At 37.8% G+C, this 6,102-nt stretch overlaps 1 long non-coding RNA gene across 1 annotated transcript; it reads right to left on the bottom strand.

Annotated features, from left to right (window-relative positions):
• Positions 1-1,254: 1,254 nt before the first annotated feature.
• LOC149124716 (uncharacterized) lies at positions 1,255-5,891 on the bottom strand. Its single transcript, XR_016213776.1, has 3 exons — positions 5,790-5,891; positions 4,076-4,182; positions 1,255-1,655 (listed from the first exon to the last, which is right to left on the bottom strand). It is a non-coding gene; the product is annotated as an uncharacterized LOC149124716 (long non-coding RNA).
• Between the last annotated feature and the right edge of the window lie 211 nt (positions 5,892-6,102).

Here is a 6,102-nt window from a genome sequence, read left to right as displayed (position 1 = left end):
TGGGTCATGGACGTAGGTCTTTGACCCATTTTGAGTGGATTTTTGGCAAGGTGTATAGTAGGGGTCTAGTTTCATATTCTGCATGCAAAGATCCAGTTTTTGCATCATCACTTGTTGAAGAAGTTGCCCTTGCTTCAGGAATTGAGTTTAGCTTCCTTGTCAAAGATAACTGATTATAGATGTGTGGCCTGGTTTCTGGAGTTTCTATTATGCTCCATTGGTCTATCCATCTGTTTTTTGCCAAGTACAATGCTGTTTTGTTATAACTGCTCTGCATATCTGCATATTTATCTAAAGGAATTGACAGCAGTATATTGAAGAATCCTTGCACTTGCATGTTTAATTCAGAATGATCACAGCAATCAAAATATGAGCTCAACTTAAGTGTCCCTAATGGATAAAAATGCTGTTTGGAATATTACTCATCCATAAATAGGATGGAATTCTGTCATTTGCAGGAGCATGGAAAGAATGAGAATACACTACTTTTATTGAAGTAACATACAGAAAGACAAGCACTAACTATTTTCACTTTGATATGGAAGCTTAAACATTGACTGTAAATCAGAGACTGGAATAGTGGTTACCAGAGCCTGAAAAGCAGGTAGCAGAGAGAGTGATGGGGAGAAGATTGTTTATTGGTACAGAGGTGCAGCTGGTTATGAGAAATAACTTCGAATGTCCTATAACAATTGAATATTTCAGTTAGCTAGATTTGAATGTACCCAACATAAAGAAATAATAAGTGCCTGAGTTGATAGATATGCCAGTTACCCTTAGTGGATCATTACATATTGCAAACATGTATTAAATATCATACTATTCCCCAAAAAATAGATATAATTACTCTCTTTGTGCCACTCAAAAATAAAATATATTTTTGGTTGAATTTATTTATTTGCAATATTTATTTTAAGATTTAACAATTTTTAAAATCTTGTCATATTCACTTCATATGTAGCTATTATATACATACATTCACTCTTCAAAACAAGGATTTTAATATCACATGGAATTCATGTCAATGATCATGAAGTGAGGAAAGGAGGGGGAATTGTTATATATATGATACAATTCAGTGAAGAGAATACTTCTACCTATGCATATAGTAAACAATAAGAAATTCATATCATTTTAATACATTATATATTAATATTCAAATATGAGAGAATTTTTGATATTTGTCTTTCCTTTTCTGGCTTATTCCACTTAGCATAATGATCTATAGTTCCATTCATTTTGTTGCAAACATTAGGATTTCATTCTTTTTAGTGGCTAAGTAATATTTCATCACACACATATTCTTCATACAGTAGTGAGATTGAAAGTTTATGGACATATAGGTTTATTCCATATATTTGCTGTTAAACATTGGGTTGCTGTAAACATGGGAATGCAGGTATCTTTTTCCTTGTGGACTTTGTTACTGCAGGGTATATTCCTAGAGGAGGGATGGCTGAGTCACGTGGCAGAAACATTTTCAGTCTTTTGAGGAATCTGCATACTGCTATCCATAAAGGTTGTACTAATTATTGAAGAAGGGCTTATTCTTCTCACATATGTAAGGAAAAGATCTTGAACAATCAGCATTATTGATGTATTGTGGCTTCAGGCATCCACATTTTTCACCCACTTTATTTGATTGACGGAAAGTCCTATGTCAGAGAATATATTTATTTTAGAATATCATTCTTTGGGCAATATTTCATTGTCACAATTTAAAAATGTGTGTGTGTGTGTATGTGTGTGTGTGTGATTATTAAGTGAACACAAAATCCCTCTGACAGATGTACAGGTGGCAAATCAGAAGGTGTAAGTATTTCTAAAGCTAAGGGACAGTTCATGCTGGTGAATGACTGCAGATGAGGACTAGGTACACAGAACACAGTGGGTAGGCTTTAGATGGGCTCACTCTGGAAGTTCTGAGACTTCAGAAACTCACCAGAGTTACTAAATAAGGTAAGGTTATTAGTAACACATTATAATTAGATACAATGACAGCTCCAGTGTCCTGTGACTCAGATTGATGGGCATATAGCAGGAGGCCACAGCCCGGTCCTCACCTTCAGCACTAGGAGGAGCTGGTTGGCATTTCACACACAAGGTGACCTTACTCCCACTGAGCTCATGTCTGGTCCACCAAACAGTGTTGATATTTTGTGATGTTGGACAATGAGAATATTCAACATGGATTCTAACTTATAGGACTATGCTATGATATATGGAAAAAGTGTATAATATGAATTTCCCAGCAGATATATGAGTCTGATAATAATAATTTCAAGTCACAAAATTATTATTGGCAAGAAGTCACCAACCATTTAACTTCGGCACATTGCTTTAGTTGTGCCTTTTTTAGGTATCCCACTGCTCTTTCCTGGTTTCCTCCTTTCAATCTCACTACTTTTCTTAGGACCCTTTTGTAATCATCCTCATCACCACAATATCTTAAATGTTTGGGTGTCTCAGGGATCAGGGTCTGGATATCTCAGCAATCAAAACCCCCACAACAGGGGTTGGCCTTGTGGCACAGTGAATTAAGCTGCTGTTTGAGATGCCAACATCCCATATGAGCTCTTGTTCAATTCATGCCTGCTCCACCTCCAATTCAGCTCCTGTCAATGTGCTGGGAAACTAACAGAAGAGAGCCCAAGTCCTGGGACACCCGTCACCCACATGGGACACCTGGATGAAGCTCCTGGCACATCCCTAGCTATTGTGGCTTTTTGGGGAGTCAACCAGGAGATGGAGGATCTCTCTCCAACTCTGATTTTCTAATAAAATAAAACATAAAAAAGTACTCAAAATATCATCTCATAGTGCCCACACCCCTGCAGCATTGACACACATTAAATACACATCCCTAAGACAGATTTTTTACATGAAGTTTACAATCATGCACAACATGTCTATGTGACATGCCCACAGATATCAAAATGTATAATGGATGTATCAAACTTGTCACTAATACTGAATGCCTGATGCTCCTCGTAACAGTTAATGACAGCTCTACTGTCATCATTGCTGGACTAAAACCTGGCAGCCATCTCTGAATTCTCTTCCTCTCACACATTTTCACAGTAGGTCTGGCATCTGGTTCCGTTTCCCCAGCACCCTCCCTATCTCTCTTGACCAAACCACCACCATCACTCACTTGGTTGATGACAACTGACTTTCAGTGTGACTCTCTTAGTTGCAATCTGTGTCTCCCATTCACCACCTAAGGACCACACAATGTCCAGGGGACTTTTTAGAATAGGAAGGTTGTCCTTGTCATCCCTCAGCTCAAAACCCTCCAAAAGAGAATCACTGCACTCATTAAGAAGTCAAAGTCTTAGGGCCGGTGTCATAGATCACTTGGTTAATTCTCAACCTGCGGCGCTGGCATCCCACATGGACGCCGGGTTCTAGTCCTGGTTGTTCCTCTTCCAGTCCTGCTCTCTGCTGTGGCCCAGGAAGGCAGTGGAGGATGGCCCAAGTGCTTGGGCCCTGCACCCACATGGGAGACCAGGAGAAAGCACTTGGCTCCTGGCTTCAGATCGGCGCAGCGCTGGCCGTAGCGGCCATTTGGGCTGTGAACCAACGGAAGGAAGACCTTTCTCTCTGTCTCTCTCTCACTATCTATAACTCTACATGTCAAAAGAAAAAAAGAGAAATCAAAGTCTTTCTGTGGTCTCTCATTCCTAGATGATCTCATCCATATCATCTCTCTGACTTACTTTTCCTTCCTTACTCAGATTCCTCCAGTATCACAGATCCTCTTCCTGTTTCCTCGAGAAAACCAAATGCACTCCCCCATCTCTACACCAGTTAGTCTTCCTTCCAGGATGCTACCCCATCAGAGAGCTCCCTTAGCTTTCTCATTCACCTCCTTTAAATCATTATAACAACACCATTATCACATTAGATCACCTGTGTCTCCCCCATTAAAAACATAAAACCTCTTCCTTCCACTGCCCCCCACACGAACTGTACTCCCTGACCCAGCAGGGACTGAACAGTGCTCCATGGCACTCAGGATCCTCTAGTACACTATGCGATTTCCTACCTCATAGAATGTGAAATGCAAACTTACAGTTGTTGAGCAAGTTTCGTGTTGTCCCGCCACTTCCACTCATTTTTATCTTCTTTTTGGTATAATCCAATCCAGTAAGTGTATTTGATGTGTGATTGAATGAAATTCTGTGCACAAGTTAGAATTACTAGTATTACTCATTACATCAATAATATCCTTTTATCTACAAAGGACTTGTACAAAATACTAATCATTTCACTAAAGACAATCTTAGTTCATCTACTGTGCAGAGAAGCCATGGAAGTGAAAGTTCTAAAAGTCTGAATCTCCTGCATCTTTGTGGCTTGAAAGATATCAAGAAAGGACCATGGTGAACTTCTTTAGAAAGACACAAAAATCTCCAAGCATAATACTAAACAAGTGATTGGTAAGTATGGATTCATTCAACTTAGAACTTCTCTTCATCAAAACACACCTTGAAGAACATGGGAAGGGAAGTTTCAAATCTGGACATGCATATAGTAATGTAGTTCCAAGAACAAAACATTAGTTCATATAAATCAATTGGAAAGCAAAATCATCCAAAAGAAAAAAATGAAGAAAATGTTCATAGAAAACATATATGAACAATAAAGGATATCAAGTTCAGTGGAGATCAAGTAAAGGCAAACAAAGCTACAAGGAAATTCTTTACATAGAGCAAACACAAGATTTTAGGATGGTAGGAAACAATAGAATATCTTCAAAACTATCAGGAAAAACATATTGAAAAATATTGTGGAATTATTTTGTAAAACTGGAAACACCCAATAATTGCACTCATACAGGTTTGTGATGAACTGCAGAGGAGACACATGAAAGGCGTGCACAGCTGACGTGTCTAAGGATGGTTAATGAAGAGCTGCTCATCACAACAGCAGTGGAAACAACCCAAATTCCCATCACCTAGAGAATGGCTAAGTAATATCTCTCCATGTGATACCACGAATATCATACAGCTATGGAAATCAGAACTCTAGCCACAAATTTTAAAGCAGATTATGTAATTAACTTACTATGAGAGCAAAGGCAAACAAACTAAACTCCTTGAGTTTCTTCCTTGTCTAAAATATGGGAATGGCATTACCTATGTGGAAGTTTTTATGCACTGAAATAATGCATATTAAGATCTGACATACTATAAACCTAACGTTAGTGTATATTTTCATAATTATTTCAGTTATATTTTATTCCTTTTAAATGCTTTCCTTGGGTACTCAAATGTTAGGCAAAAAAATTGATTTTATTTCCAAATGCAATTTACTCTCTCCATTTCACTTTTCTTTCCTGTTCTCTGTCCCAGATACACACTCCATTATTTTTCCACTTTAGTTAAATTCTATAAGAAGAAACTTATAATGTTTTCTCTTTTGAAACCTATGAAATACATAGAGATATTGTAGAAGAAGTTTTAAAATATACTTTATTGCTCTAGGGCTCTGAAGAATCACTAAAATTAAGTGCCAACTAATTCACTCATTCAGGTGTTTTTTTTTTATCATTCACAAATCATGAAAACATAAGTAGAAGGACTCAATATAATTCCATGGCGCACACAATAAGCCACCTCTGCTGCTTTAGAAAGTGAAATTATTTAGGTCCTTAAAGCATGTCTTCCCCTCTACAAATACAAGTGTTTCCACCCTGCAGTCAAATAAGACTCAAGGAAAGCCAACACAGGTAGCCTAACTCAGTCTTTGCAAGCTTCTCATAAAGGTTAACTAAGTGAACATACCAGTTCCTGGATGTCATCAATCTTCACAAGGCTAGAATCCATGTTCCGGCATAAATTCCTGCTCTTCTCCCATGTTTCTTCTTTTTTAGAAAAATAGTAGCAGTTTCTTCCTCAACAAAAGTGTCTTCCTTGCAAGAAGCCACAGGCTTGTTCTTCAAAACAAGTCACCCCCACCCCAAGACACCAGGCCATTTAGAAAATAAGATTTTAGGTATTTAATTTTTTCTTCAGAAGGAATTAGCATAAAAGAAGAGTTTTTCTGTACCCAAACATCTTTTCAAACTCGAATGCTTAGTTAACTATGATTTTAAAA

Source organism: Oryctolagus cuniculus, chromosome 9, assembly GCF_051225735.1.
Source record: "Oryctolagus cuniculus isolate XC-2025 breed Fujian yellow rabbit chromosome 9, ASM5122573v1, whole genome shotgun sequence".
Classification (NCBI taxonomy): domain Eukaryota; kingdom Metazoa; phylum Chordata; class Mammalia; order Lagomorpha; family Leporidae; genus Oryctolagus; species Oryctolagus cuniculus.
The sequence above is the reverse complement of the archived record's forward strand: the minus strand, read 5'-3'. Positions and strand labels throughout refer to the sequence as shown.